The sequence below is a fragment of the Microcaecilia unicolor genome, chromosome 3 (assembly GCF_901765095.1).
Source record: "Microcaecilia unicolor chromosome 3, aMicUni1.1, whole genome shotgun sequence".
Classification (NCBI taxonomy): Eukaryota; Metazoa; Chordata; class Amphibia; order Gymnophiona; family Siphonopidae; genus Microcaecilia; species Microcaecilia unicolor.
In genome coordinates, this window is record NC_044033.1 from 14,428,841 (window position 1) to 14,443,576 (window position 14,736).

The following is a 14,736-nucleotide window of genomic DNA, read 5'->3' on the forward strand; positions in this document are numbered from 1 at the left end:
GACTTTGAGCAAAGATATTGCGTGATATAATTGGCGTGCTGCTGGTTAAGTTTGACAGCCATATTTGGCCACGCCAATAGGTGGAATATCTTTGACCAGTTCTGACGTAACAGGCCAGCGCTGAACATCGGCTTGGCCGGTAAAGTTGATACTTGCCAAAATTTAACTGGATATTCAATGCCAGTCATTGGAACAGCCCAGCACTGACTATCCAGGCTCAGCACCAACTGCGGGAGGCAGCCCAGCTATCTTCCACAATCTGAATATCAGCCCCTTAGTTTTCTGCACTCCTGATACACAATTGCACTTTTTTGTATTCAGTAATGGCTACCATAAGTACATAAGCATCACCATGCTGGGACAGACCAAGGGTCCATCGAGCTCAGCACCCTATCACCAACAGCGGCCAAAAGAACAAGCAATTTATCCCGCCCATCCTAGAAATACTGTATTCCCTCATCCATTCAATAACATTCTATGGCTTTTTCCTCCAGGAAGCCATCCAACTCTTTTTTGAAGTCCGCTAAGTTAACCGCCTTAACCACCTTTTCCGGCAGCAACTTCCAGAGTTTAACTACGTGTTGAGTGAAGAAAACTTTCCTCCGATTCGTTTTAAATTTACCGCACTGCAGCTTCATCGCATGCCCCCTTGTCCTAGTATTTTTGGAAAGCGTAAACAGACACTCCACATTGACCCGTTCCATTCCACTCATCATCTTATAGACCTCTATCATATCTCCCCTCAGCCGCCTTTTCTCCAAGCTGAAGAGCCCCAGCCTCTTCAGCCTATCCTGATAGGGAAGCCATCCCTTCCCCTGTACCATCTTTGTCGCCCTTCTCTGCACCTTTTCCAATTCCACTATGTCTTTTTTGAGGTGCGGCAACCAGAATTGAACACAATACTCGAGGTGCGGTTGCACCATGGAACGATACAATGGCAGAATAATATCCTTATTTTTGTTTTCCATCCCTTTCCTAATGATACCCAACATTCTATTCGCTTTCCTTGCCGCAGCAGCACATTGAGCAGAAGTTTTCAACGTATCATCAACGACGACACCTAGATCCCTTTCTCGGTCCTTGACTCCCAACACTGAACCTTGCAAACTCTTGATTCCTCTAAGTTTTCTTAAATTCTCTCCTGATTCTTGCAGCTCCCTCTGATGTATCACCTTTGTCGCTTATCTTGTCCCATAAGAACATAAGAATAGTCATATTGGATTAGACCAATGGTCCACCTAGCCCAGTGTCCTCCTTTCAACAAAGTAGCCAATCCAGGTCAAAAGTACCTGACAGAAACTCAGGTCCCATATATCAAATCCATTACCCCTAACCCTTCTTGTGGTCTGGAGCAATGGTTCCAGGGCTGGTGTTAGATCTGCAGAGGCCTGGGGCATAGAAACAGAGAAAAATGTATGCAGATAAAGACCAGTCTGCCCATCCATGCCATCTACTCTCCCTATCACTCCCTTACACATCCTATTTACTTGTCCCAAGCTCTCGTGAATTCAGAAACTTGGGAGGAGGCCTCAAAGCTCTCCTTTAGGCTTTTTTTCCCTTAGTTTCCGCCAGTGTCGTTATGCTCATATTAGCCCCCTCCTCAAGTCACTTCATTGGCTCCCTATCCGTTTCTGCATTCAGTTCAAACTCCTCTTACTTACAAATGCATTCACTCTGCAGCTCCTCAGTACCTCTCCACTCTCATCTCTCCCTACACTCCTCCCTGGGAACTCCGCTCACTGGGCAAATCTCTCTTATCTGCACCCTTCTCTTCCACCGCTAACTCCAGACTCCATTCCTTCTATCTTGCTGCACCGTATGCCTGGCATAAACTTCCTGAGCCGGTACGCCAAGCCTCATCTCTGGCCATCTTCAAATCTAGGCTAAAAACCCACCTCTTCGATGCTGCTTTTAACACCTAAACCTTCAACTGTCCCCTATCCCTGATATGTCCTGTCTGTCCTAACCCTTATCCCTTACTTGTCCTGTCTGTCTGTCATAATTAGATTGTAAGCTCTATTGAGCACGGACTGTCTCTCCATGTTCAAGTGTGAAGCACTGCGTATGTCCGGTAGCGCTATAGAAATGATAAGTAGTAGTAGTTTGAGCCAAGTTTGTGGCCACTGGAGACATGGGATCCCAGGACGTTGCCCGGTTACCACCCTCTAACATTGGCCCCGAGTGGTTTTAAAACCTGTCCTGAGGGACCCCCCCCCCCCCCCCCCCCCAGCCACTGTTCCCTCTAAGCTGAGCAAGAGTTCTCCACCTACAGTCCTGACAGTGGGAGGTGCTGGTTCACTATCACATTTTCAATAGCAAGGGACAGGAAGACTCTGAAGGACTCTAGGGAACCTGCCTGTCCCTAGTGATTGAAAATACAATATTGAAGCACCCCCACCCCCAACGGCAGGAATGCAGTTGGAGGTCTCCTGATCAGATTAGAGAGAACAGTGACCCCAGCTGGGCAGATTTTCAGGATAGCTACAATGAATATACATGAGAGAAATGTGCATGCGGTGAAGGCAGCACATGCAAATCTTTCATAAATATTCAATGAGTGCATGTGCCGGCGTTTTTTCGCTGGGCAGGTTTGCCTGTGGATGGTGGAATTTCTTACCGTCCTGTATCCATGAATGGGGTGTATCTTTCAATTGAACCCGACTCCTGATGATGCTGAATGATATAGCGAAACACAGACTCAGGGGCGTAGCCACGGGTGGGCCTGGACGGGCCCAGGCCCAGCCAGTTTCCCTCCAGGCCCACCCAGCCCCGGGTGTCAGCAGGTGGGGAGGGGGGTGCTCTGCTGGCATTGCAGTCCCCACCTGCCTACCAGCTCCACGATCGACGAGCAGACGACCCTCGTCTTCCATCCGGCATCGAGTCTTAAAAAAAAAAAAAAAAAAGCCCGGAGAAACGCTGTGCACTGCTGTAAAGCAAGCAGCAAATCGTCTCATCGGTCCTTCCTTCACTGTGTCCCGCCCTCTGATGTAACTTCCTATTTCCGCAAGGGCGGGCACAGTGAAGGAAGGACCGACGAGACGATTTGCTGCTTGCTTTACAGCAGTGCACAGCAGACGCGAGGCGTTTCTCCGGGCTTTTTTTTTTTTTTTAAGACTCGATGCCGGATGGAAGATGAGGGTCGTCTGCTCGTTGATCGTGGAGCTGGTAGGCAGGTGGGGACTGGGTCGTGCAGGGGGGCTCAGATGGGATGTCGGGGTGGGGTGGGGAGGGGTTCAAATTTATAGTATTTAACTTTTAAAGTTCATAGGGGGGGGGGTAGAGAAGGGAAGAAGAAATGCATGCCCACCCAACCTACCCACTGGCCCACCCAAAAATTACATTCTGGCTACACCACTGCACAGACTGTGCTGGGTCTGGGGAGATTCAACTGAGTGGATGGATTAATGGAGCACACTAGCTGAGAATCTATGGAATTGAATATGCTACCCGTTTGAGTATCTAGTGACCATGGACATTTGATGTGGAGTGGTTGGATGTTGGATGACTCTTGGGACGATAAAAGCATTACATCAATAAAATAATCTGAGTTGTGTGGAAAAGAACAACTATTTGAAAACACAGAGATTCGATATCAAGAGGAAATGAAATGGACTTCAATGGTGGATTTTAAAAAAAAACCTTTTTTTGTGGTCTAAGGGAGTAGCCAGTGATGATTTGTATTAGTAAGTTCTCTCAGGGTGTGTAATAGTGTCAAAATACATGGTTGTAGGGAGAATGAGTATGAATGTGAAAACTGTAAGCTCCTTCGAGCAGGGACTGTCCTTCTTTGTTAAACTGTACAGCGCTGCGTAACCCTAGTAGCGCTCCAGAAATGTTAAGTAGTAGTAGTAAAAACTTTTGTATTAAGCAATAAATGAATTTCAAGCATAACTGATTGAGTTCTGCATAAATATTCCATGTGGATATCTTGAAAAACCTTACTGGGTCTCCCAGGCAAACTTGGGAACCGCCGCTCCGGGGTGTTTCTAAAGAGGCCCGTCTCAGCACCCGTCCTTAAATGCGCTCACCGGTCACCTCTTCCACGCTTCTGCTGTTCCATCCTCAGTCTCACAGTTCCACCTCTACACTTCCTGCATCGTAAATAAAGGTCTTATTGCCTCATTGAACTGCCTCAGCTATTTTTCTCTTTGTCAATTTCTTTCCCCTGAGTGGTTTCCCTGCTTCCCTCAGCCTCTCCAGATATGATTACCTGTCTTCCTCCCCCTGCGAAACCTTTTATCATCTAAATGCTAATCTTTTCCCTTTTTTTACCTTTTCAGCCAACAATTTTGAAAACCATGCTGGTTTTTATTTTTAACCATTTCTTCTTCTTCTCGTTTACCTGAATGTAAAGGTTTTCTGTCCTTATGAGTAGGGTTAGATTTCACAGGTAGCCTGACCTATAAATGTACTCACTCTGCTGCTCCCCAGTATCTCTCCACACTCGTCCTTCCCTACACCCCTTCCCGTGCACTCCGCTCCATGGATAAGTCCTTCTTATCTGTTCCCTTCTCCACTACTGCCAACTCCAGACTTCGCGCCTTCTGTCTCGCTGCACCCTACGCCTGGAATAAACTTCCTGAGCCCCTACGTCTTGCCCCATCCTTGGCCACCTTTAAATCTAGACTGAAAGCCCACCTCTTTAACATTGCTTTTGACTCGTAACCACTCGCCTCCACCCTTCCTGTAGACATTAATTGATTTGATTTGCTTACTTTATTTTTTGTCTATTAGATTGTAAGCTCTTTGAGCAGGGACTGTCTTTCTTCTATGTTTGTGCGTACGCCTTGTAGCGCTATAGAAATGCTAAATAGTAGTAGTAGTAGCTCTGGTAGAAATACTAAGGAAGAGTTAAGCCTCTTATTATACAACTAGTAAGAGAGGCCCGTTTCTGGGAGAGATGAAACGGGCGCTAGCAAGGTTGTGGGGCGGGGGAGATGGGGTTTTGCAGCCTGTAGAGGTATGTTCAGCGACCGAGCTGTCCCCAAAGCACCCTGCAGGCACAGGGAGATAGCGTTTGGAGCCTCGCGAGTGGACGTCAGCGAGCCAGTTGTCCCCCAACCCCCCCCCCCCCCCGGTCGTCAGCGAGGCAGCTGTCCCCGAACCCCCCTCGAGGCACCTGCGAACTCCGTGGTGGTGTTTCCGTCGCCGGGATCGCGCATTACTTTTGTGCAGTGTGGTCTGGCGCAGATATTTCCTCCAGTGTGGTCCGCCCTCGTCATGACGTTCTGACGTGAGGGCGGGGCATACAGCGGTTCAGAGTTCAGACATTTGCAGGCATGGGCAAACAGGAAATCTCTGGCGCCTCACTGTTCCGGTATAGAGGGGCTTTTGAGGCTTCATTTAGAACGTTGGGGTTGCGAATTATGTCCGGAAGGGGCGTGGCTGAGGGCTGAGGGCGGGTCCTGAGTGACAGTGAGTGGTGCATGAGTGAGAGTGAGTGTTCCTGGCAGCCTAGCCTTCAGTGTTTCCCTCCCACAGAGTGAGCTTCAGAATGTTCCAGGTGAGAATTATTACATAGGATATGCTAATAAAGATCCATTTAGCTTAACCATCATATTAGTCCATGTCATCTGGTGCAAATGTTCAAGGGTGTCATGACCTATGACAGATGCTGAAGAGAATGCAATAGCTCTTCCACTTGGCCATCACTCACTCAGTCTAGTGGCAATTGCTAATTCTTTAGCCCACTAAGTGGTGACTCCCTCAAGGCTGCACATCTGATGGCCTGAGGAGAGGGCCAGACAACAAGAAGGACTGATAGAGTGGAGGAGTGGCCTAGTGGTTAGAGCAGTGGAACATGGAATGTTGCTAGTGGAGGAGTGGCCTAGTGGTTAAAGCACAGATCTTGCAATCCAGAGGTGGCTGGTTCAAATCCCACTGCTGCTCCTTGTGAAATCTTGGGCAAGTCACTTAACCCTCCATTGCCTCAGGTACAAACTTAGATTGTGTGTGAGCCCTCCTGGAACAGAGAAATATCCAGAGTACCTGAATGTAACTCACCTTGAGCTACTACTGAAAAAGGGGTGAGCAAAATCTAAATAATATTTGAGAATCTACATGGAATGTTGCTACTATTTGAGATTCTAGATGGAATGTAGTGCAGGAGTAGCCTAGTGGTTAGAGGAATCCAGAGGTGGCTGGTTCAAATCCCACTGCTGCTCCTTGTGATCATGGACAAGTCACTTAACCCTCCATTGCCTCAGGTACAAACAGATTGTGAGCCCTCCTGGGACAGAGAAATATCCAGAGTACCTGAATGTAACTCACCTTGAGCTACTACTGAAAAAGGTGTGAGCAACATCTAAATTAATATAAATAGAAAGCATTTGGGAGAAGATGAGAGTTAAGGTAATTGGGAAACAAAACAGGAGCTGGGCAGACTTCCACAGTCTACACTGATCGTGACTGAATAGATAGGGCTGGAGTGTAAATTTTAAGGGGATTTGCCGTTAGCTTCAGAACTTCTACAGCCTGTGCCCTGAGAAAGGCAAGGAAAATCAAACTTGGGTATACATATAAAGTATCTCATACCATGTAAAATGAGTTTATCTTGCTGGGCAGACTGGATGGACCGTACAGGTCTTTATCTGCCGTCATTTACTATGTTACTATGTAAGGCATCTTTGTAGTATGGGCTTCTTTGGCGAGTATGAGATAGAGGTTGGGAGCTGGAAGGCTTTCTTGGAATAATAAAAGAGAGAGACAGAAGACTAGAGGGATGACAGGCAGAGGTAGGGATAGATGGGAAATCAAGGAGGAAAGGGCTCCGGGAACCAGAAAAAAAGGAAGATGGAGAGCAAGGAGGGGATGAGACGAAAGGAGATAAGTTGGGAAACCATAGAGATGTAACATGAGAAGGAAAAAATGGAGGAAATGGAGGGCTAGGCAGAAGACCCTTTGGTAGGGAATGGAGAGGTGAGAAGGCAGAATAACACAGAGGGATGTGGTGAAAACTAGAGAAGGGGAAAGATGTGAGCTCAGACTGAGGGAGGGAATGAAGGCAGAGAAGACAGGTAGTGAGAAATGCTATGGAGCACAGAATATGTATCAGATAGATGAAGGCCTTTCTGTGGTTTTTTTGCAACTACATTCAAAGTGGTTTACGTGGAGGGGCATAATCGAACGGGGCGCCCAAGTTTTCCTGGGGCTGTCCTCGCAGCACATCCCCACGAAGGGGCGGGGAAACCAGTATTATCGAAACAAGATGGGCGGCCATCTTTCATTTCGATAATACGGTCGCGGACGCCCAAATCTCCACATTTAGGTCGACCTTAGAGATGGTCATCCCCGATTTTCTGCGATAATGGAAACCGAGGATGCCCATCTCAGAAACAACCATATCCAAGCCATTTGGTCATGGGAGGAGCCAATATTTGTAGTGCACTGGTCCCCATGACATGCCAGGACACCAACCGGGCACCCTAGGGGGCACTGCAGTGGACTTCAGAAAAAGCTTCCAGGTGCATAGCTCCCTTACCTTGTGTGCTGAGCCCCCCAAAGCCCACTCCTCACAACAGTATACTACTACCATAGCCCTTAGGGATGAAGGGGGGCACCTACATGTTGGTACAGTGGGTTTCTGGTGGGTTTTGGAGGGCTCACATTTACCACCACAAGTATAACAGGTAGGGGGGATGGGCCTGGGTCTGCCTGCCTGAAGTGCACTGCAGTACCCACTAAAACTGCTCCAGGGACCTGCATACTGCTGTCATGGAGCTGGGTATGATATTTGAGGCTGGCATAGAGGCTGGAAAAAATATTTAAAAACATTTTTTTTTAGGGTAGGAGGGAGTTAGTGACCACTGGGGGAGTAAGGGGAGGTCGCCCCTGATTCCCTCCGGTGGTCATCTGGTCATTTAGGGCACATTTTTGTGGTTTGGTCATAAAAAAAAAGGACCAAGTAAAGTCGGCCAAATGCTCGTCAAGGACGCCCTTTTTTTTCCATTATCGGCCAAGGACACCCATGTGTTAAGCACGCCCCAGTCCCGCCTTCGCTATGCTTCCAACACGCCCCCGTGAACTTTGGTCATCCCCGCGATGGAAAGCAGTTGAGGACGCCCAAAATCGGCTTTCGATTATGCCGATTTGGGTGACCCTGGGAGAAGGACGCTCATCTTCCGATTTGTGTTGAAAGATGGGCGTCCTTCTCTTTTGAAAATAAGTCTGAAAGCCAACATGGATTTAGTCCAGGGAAATCTTGCCTCACCAATCTACTACATTTTTTGAAGGGGTGAATAAGCATGTGGATAAAGGTGAGCCAGTCAATATTGTGTATCTGGATTTTCAAAAGGCATTTGACAAAGTACCTCATGAAAGACTCCAGAGGAAATTGGAGAGTCATGGGATAGGAGGTAGTGTTCTATTGTGGATTAAAAACTGGTTAAAAGATAGAAAATAGGGAGTAGGGTTACATGATCAGTATTCTCAACAGAGAACCGACGAGAGAAGGAAAAATTCTAGACCTAGTCCTTAGTGGAGCGCATGATCTGGTGCGGGAGGTAATGGTGCTGGGGCCGCTTGATAACAGTGATCATAATATGATCGGATTTGATATTAGCTTTGAAGTAAGTACACATAGGAAATCAAATACGTTAGCGTTTAACTTTAAAAAAGGAGATTATGATAAAACTAGTGAGAAATGCCCGTTTCGGATAAAAATGAAACGGGCGCTAGCAAGGTAATCCCCCACCCCACCATCCTCCCTCCCTCCCTCCCGAGTTCCAGACCCCCACTCCATCCCTCCCTTCCGATTTCCACACCCCCCTCTCCCTCCCTCCGTCCCTCAGTCACTTGGTTGCGAGTTTGTGATTAAAGTTCGCAGGGCTTTCCCCACTGCTGTCACTGAATGTGTGGGACTCCCCGCTGCTGTCACAGAATCTGTGGAACTCGTGTGTTGTGCCTTCCCCGCCCCGCCCTCTACGTCATCGCGTTTTGATGCGAGGGCGGAGGTACAGTGACTGAACAGGCCCGCCCCGCCCTCTACGTCATCGCGTTTTGACGTGAGGGCGGAGCTACACTGACTGCAGGCCAAATCGGATATCTCTGGCGCCTCAAGTTTCCGGCTTGAGGCTTCATTGGAACGTTGGAGGTGCCTTTTATATATATAGATGAGAAGAACGGTGAAAAGAAAACTTAGAGGAGCGATTGTGAGGGTCAAAAATTTACATCAGGCGTGGATGCTGTTCAAAAACACCATCCTGGAAGCCCAGACCAAATATATTCCGCATGTTAAAAAAGGAGGACGGAAGACCAAACGACAGCCGGCGTGGTTAAATAGTGAGGTGAAGGAAGCTATTAGAGCTAAAAGAAAATCCTTCAGAAAATGGAAGAAGGAACCAACTGAAAATAATAAGAAACAGCATAAGGAATGTCAAGTCAAATGCAAAGCGCTGATAAGGAAAGCTAAGAGGGATTTCGAAAAAAAGATTGCATTGGAGGCAAAAACACATAGTAAAAATTTTTTTTAGGTATAGTAAAAGCAGGAAGCCGGCAAAAAAAATCGGTTGGACCGCTAGATGACCGAGGAGTAAAAGGGGCGATCAGGAAAGACAAAGCCGTAGCGGAGAGATTAAATTAATTCTTTGCTTTGGTCTTCACCGAGGAAGATTTGGGTGGGATACCGGTGCCGGAAATAATATTCGAAGCTGACGAGTCGGAGAAACTTAATGAATTCTCTGTAAACCTGGAGGATGTAATGGGGCAGTTCTACAAACTGAAGAGTAGCAAATCTCCTGGACCGGATGGTATTCATCCCAGAGTACTGATAGAACTGAAAAATGAGCTTGCGGAGCTATTGTTAGAAATATGTAATTTATCCTTAAAATCAAGCGTGGTACCGGAAGATTGGAGGGTGGCCAATGTAACGCTGATTTTTTTAAAAGGTTCCAGAGGAGATCCGGGAAATTATAGACCACCAGTGAGTCTGACGTCGGTGCCGGGCAAAATGGTTGAGACTATTATTAAGAACAAAATTTCAGAGCATATTCAAAAGCATGGATTAATGAGACAAAGTCAACATGGATTTAGTGAAGGGAAATCTTGCCTCACCAATCTACTACATTTCTTTGAAGGGGTGAACAAACATGTGGATAAAGGGGAACTGGTTGATATTGTGTATCTGGATTTTTAGAAGGCGTTTGACAAAGTACCTCATGAAAGACTCCAGAGGAAATTGGAGAGTCATGGGATAGGAGGTAGTGTTCTATTGTGGATTAAAAACTGGTTAAAAGATAGAAAACAGAGCGTAGGGTTAAATGGTCAGTATTCTCAATGGAGAAGGGTAGTTAGTGGGGTTCCCCAGGGCTCTGTGCTGGGACCGCTGCTTTTTAACATATTTATAAAAGACCTAGAGATGGGAGTAACTAGTGAGGTAATTAAATTTGCTGATGACACAAAGTTATTCAAAGTCGTTAAATCGCGGGAGGATTGTGAAAAATTACAAGCACACCTTACGAGACTGGGAGACTGGGCAGCTAAATGGCAGATGTCGTTTAATGTGAGCAAGTGCAAAGTGATGCATGTGGGAAAGAGGAACCCGAATTATAGCTATGTCATGCAAGGTTCCACGTTAGAAGTCACGGACCAAAAAAGGGATCTAGGTGTTGTTATTGATGATACGTTGAAACCTTCTGCTCAGTGTGCTGCTGCAGCTAAGAAAGCAAATAGAATGTTAGATATTATTAGGAAAGGAATGGAAAACAAAAATCAGGATGTTATAATGTCTTTGTATCGCTCCATGGTGCGACCGCACCTCGAATATTGTGTTCAATTCTGGTCGCCTCATCTCAAAAAAGATATAGTGGAATTAGAAAAGGTGCAGAGAAGGGCGATGAAAATGTTAAAGGGGATGGAACGACTTCCCTATCAGGAAAGGCTAAAGCGGCTAGGGCTCTTTAGCTTGGAGAAAAGGCGGCTGAGGGGAGATATGATAGAGGTCTATAAAATAATGAGTGGAGTTGAATGCTTTCCAAAAATACTAGGACTAGGGGGCATGCGATGAAGCTACAATGTAGTCAATTTAAAACGAATTGGAGAACATTTTTCTTCACTCAAAGTGTAATTAAACTCTGGAATTTGTTGCCAGAGAATGTGGTAAAGGCGGTTACCTTAGCGGTATTTAAGAAAGGTCTGGACGGCTTCCTAACGGAAAAGTCCATAGACCATTATTAAATTGACTTGGGGAAAATCCACTGATTATTTCTGGGATAAGCAGCATAAAATGTATTGAACTTTTTTGGGATCTTGCCGGGTATTTGTGACCTGGATTGGCCACTGTTGGAAACAGGATGCTGGGCTCGATGGACCTTTGGTCTGTCCCAGTGTGGCAATACTTATGTACTTTTTTGTAGTGATTTTTGCAGATTCACTTTAAACTGCCTGCATAATATAACTCTTTTTCTCATTCGTTCTGACCTTATCCTGAAGAGGATTATTGTCCAGTCCAGCCAGTACAGATTCTTCTTCTGTAATTGTTTCTTTTCGCTTTTAGGTCAAGTGGATCATCAGAGTGGAGCAATTTTCTTTTTGCATCACTTAGCCAGGCTCTCTGCAACCGCACTCCTTCTGTCCTCTTAGAGCTGTGTACAGTGAATGTTAGAGTACAATGTCCTGTGTGAGGCTTGTCCTTTACGCCCACGTACTGAAGAACAAACAAGGTCGCGAAGCGTGGGCATGGAGGGAAGATAAGTGTGTACGCTGATGTGCAGGAAAGCTAGTTAATGGGACCCTTTTCTAGTATCAAATGCTAAAACACAGGACAAATACGTTCCCTGGACAGAAGGGTGTTATGACGAAGCCATTTGGTTCTGGTAGCCTGAGATATTCAGGGTGGAGGAGCGGAGTCAAGGATATGAACTCTCGCCCTGATATTCAATGGCAAATTTCCAGAGAGCGGCTGCCATTATCCAGATAAGTGAATAAGATCCATCTGTGAATTTTCAGCGGCACTATGGGGGTAATTTAATAAACTACTAGTATTCAAAACCAGTTTGAACTTGGGCTGCTTCTCCCACAGTGTGAAAATAGGTGATTACTTAACAACTGTTGCGTTCTCGAGGACCTTGGCATTCTGTCAGGCTTCTTCCCCGGGAACCCTGGATACGTGAGTCCTTGGACCACGGCCGAGGAGAGGCAGTGGCAGGCAAGATCACCTTTGGAGCAGAGAAGAGACAAAGCTGGACTGGAACCCCGGACTGGAGTCCTGCACTGGAACACACTCGGGACTGCAACGCACCGGACCGGAACACACTGGAGTAGGCTTCACCTACGCTTAGCTGCCTTTCCCCGAGGGTTGAGCCCTCAGGTTCGAGCAGCCGGTAGGGCTTACAGGAAAACCAGAACTGGAACCAGCAACAGGAACAACCGGAGTCAGGATCCAGCAGTGCTCCCAGGTACCTAGGCTAACGTGAGACAGGCAGGCAGGGAATGTCCGGGTTCTGGCAAAAATCTGAGACAGGTGGCTGGCAGAGAAGATCTGAGTATAGGCAATAGGCAGAGACAGGCGTGGTCAGGTTCAAAGCAGGAGTCTCTGGGCAGGCGGCTAGCAGAGCAGTAGATAGGTACAGGCAAGGGTCAGAACCAATAGCAAGACTAGGGCTGGAGCTCCAGTAACCAAGGAAACCCCACTGGGGAAAACCAGAGGCTAAACTCAGGAGACCTAGAAGCTGTACACAAGCTAACAAGCAGAGCAGTGCCCAAGCTAACTAGGCAAACACTAGGAACTCACACAGAGCAAACACAGAAGAACTAGTAAAGCTGTACACAGGCTACCAAGCAAGGCTGTGCCCAAGCTAGCTAGTCAAACACTAGGCAATCACACAGAACTGGACAATGTAGCAGTGCACAGAGCACTCTAGCATACCAGGGACCTTAAACGATGCAAAGGCTGCAGTCTCTAAGTGATTAATAAAGCCCTTCAACACCAGAGACACAGCTGCAGCAATCTCTAAGTAACTACGGAGGCTGTTCAGGCACAAACCACAGAGCAGGCAGAAAGCACAGTGAAACACAGAGAGGCTTCCCACACCCAGGTGTAGTGTAGTGAAGCAATTAGAGTCATGCTGGAAGCAGCCAGCACACAGAGAGAGAGAGAGAGAGAGAGAGAGAGAGAGCTAACCCAGGCAACACCCACAGGTGCAGTATAATGAGGCAATTAGTGTCATGCTGCTGGGTGCAGCCAGCACAGAGAGCCAGAGCTAGCTCAGAAAGGACAGACAGAAGAAACAGGAGCCAACTAGGAAGCTGACCCCCAGGAGCAAGGTAAGTCTGAGGGTGGTCACGGCCACAGACGTGACAACAACGGACCTCAAAGCTTCCGAGTAAGGCAATTCCAACTTGAATAATTGCTTCCATAAAGAGAGCGCCTTTACTATCCTATCATTGGTCCATATAATCTTATTTAACCGGGCAAAAGAACAAAATGAGATTATATGGACCAATGATAGGATCTGCTCCAAATATAGTAAATTGCCTTACTCGGAAGCTTTGAGGTCCGTTGTTGTAGCGCTTTAGAAATGTCAAGTAGTAGTAGTAGTAGTAATCACCTATTTTCACACTGTGGGAGAAATAGCCAAGTCCAAACTGGTTTTGAATACTAGTAGTTGTGCCTGAATTACCAGTTGGTCCTCCATTGCATTATTTGAGAAATCATAGGTAGAAACATAGAAACATGACGGCAGATAAAGGCCATATGAGCCATCCAGTCTGCCCATCCTCTGTAACCCCTAATTCTTCCTGTTCCTAAGCGATCCCACATTCTTATCCCATGCCTTTTTAAATTCTGGAACAGTCCTCGACGCCAGCATCTCCACCGCAGTGGCGTAGCAAGGGCGGGGCGGTGGGGGCGGTCCGCCCTGGGTGTCATCGGGTGCGGGGGTGCTCCGCTCCCGCTGCTCCGCCTTTAATTTTTTTTTCCCAAGCGCCGGAGAGTGGCAGGCAGCGCGCCTCGCGTCTGCCCTGCTAGTAAAGAAGATCTCGCTGACATCGTCGTCCTTCCCACACTGAGTCCCGCCCGCCCTCGCGGTAATAGGAAGTTGCTTCAGAGGGGGCGGGACTCAATGTGGGAAGGGCGACGACGTCAGCGAGATCTTCTTTACTAGCAGGGCAGACGCTGCCTGTCACTTTCCGGCGCTTCGAAAAAATTTTTTTTAAAGCAGGACAGGGTAGGAGAACGGAGGTCAGGTCGGGGGATCAGAGGGGATTGGGGAGGGGTGGGGGCGCTCAGAGGGGTGCTTAAAGGATTAGGGAGGGTGGGAGAGCATCAAGGAGGGGAGAAGGGGATTGGGGAGGGGTGGGGGACCTCAGAGGGGTGCTTAAAGGGGATTAGGGAGGGTGGGAGAAAGAGAGGGGAGAAGGAGATTGGGGAAGGGTGGGAGAGCTCAGGGGTGCTTAAAGGGGGTTAGGGAGGGTGGGAGAGCATCAAGGAGGGGAGAAGGGGATTGGGGAGGGGTGGGGGACCTCAGAGAGGTGCTTAAATGGGGATTAGGGAGGGTGGGGGAGGGCAGAGAGGGGAGAAAGGTATTGGGGAAGGGTGGGGGAGCTCAGAGGGGTGCTTAAAGGGGATTAGGGAGGGTGGGAGAGCATCAAGGAGGGGAGGGGGAGAGAAGGGGATTGGGGAGGGGTGGGGCGCTCAGAGGGGTGCTTAAAGGGGATTAGGGAGGGTGGGAGAGCATCAAGGAGGGGAGAAGGGGATTAGGGAGGGTGGGGGAGCTCAGATGGGTGCTCAGAGAGGGGAGG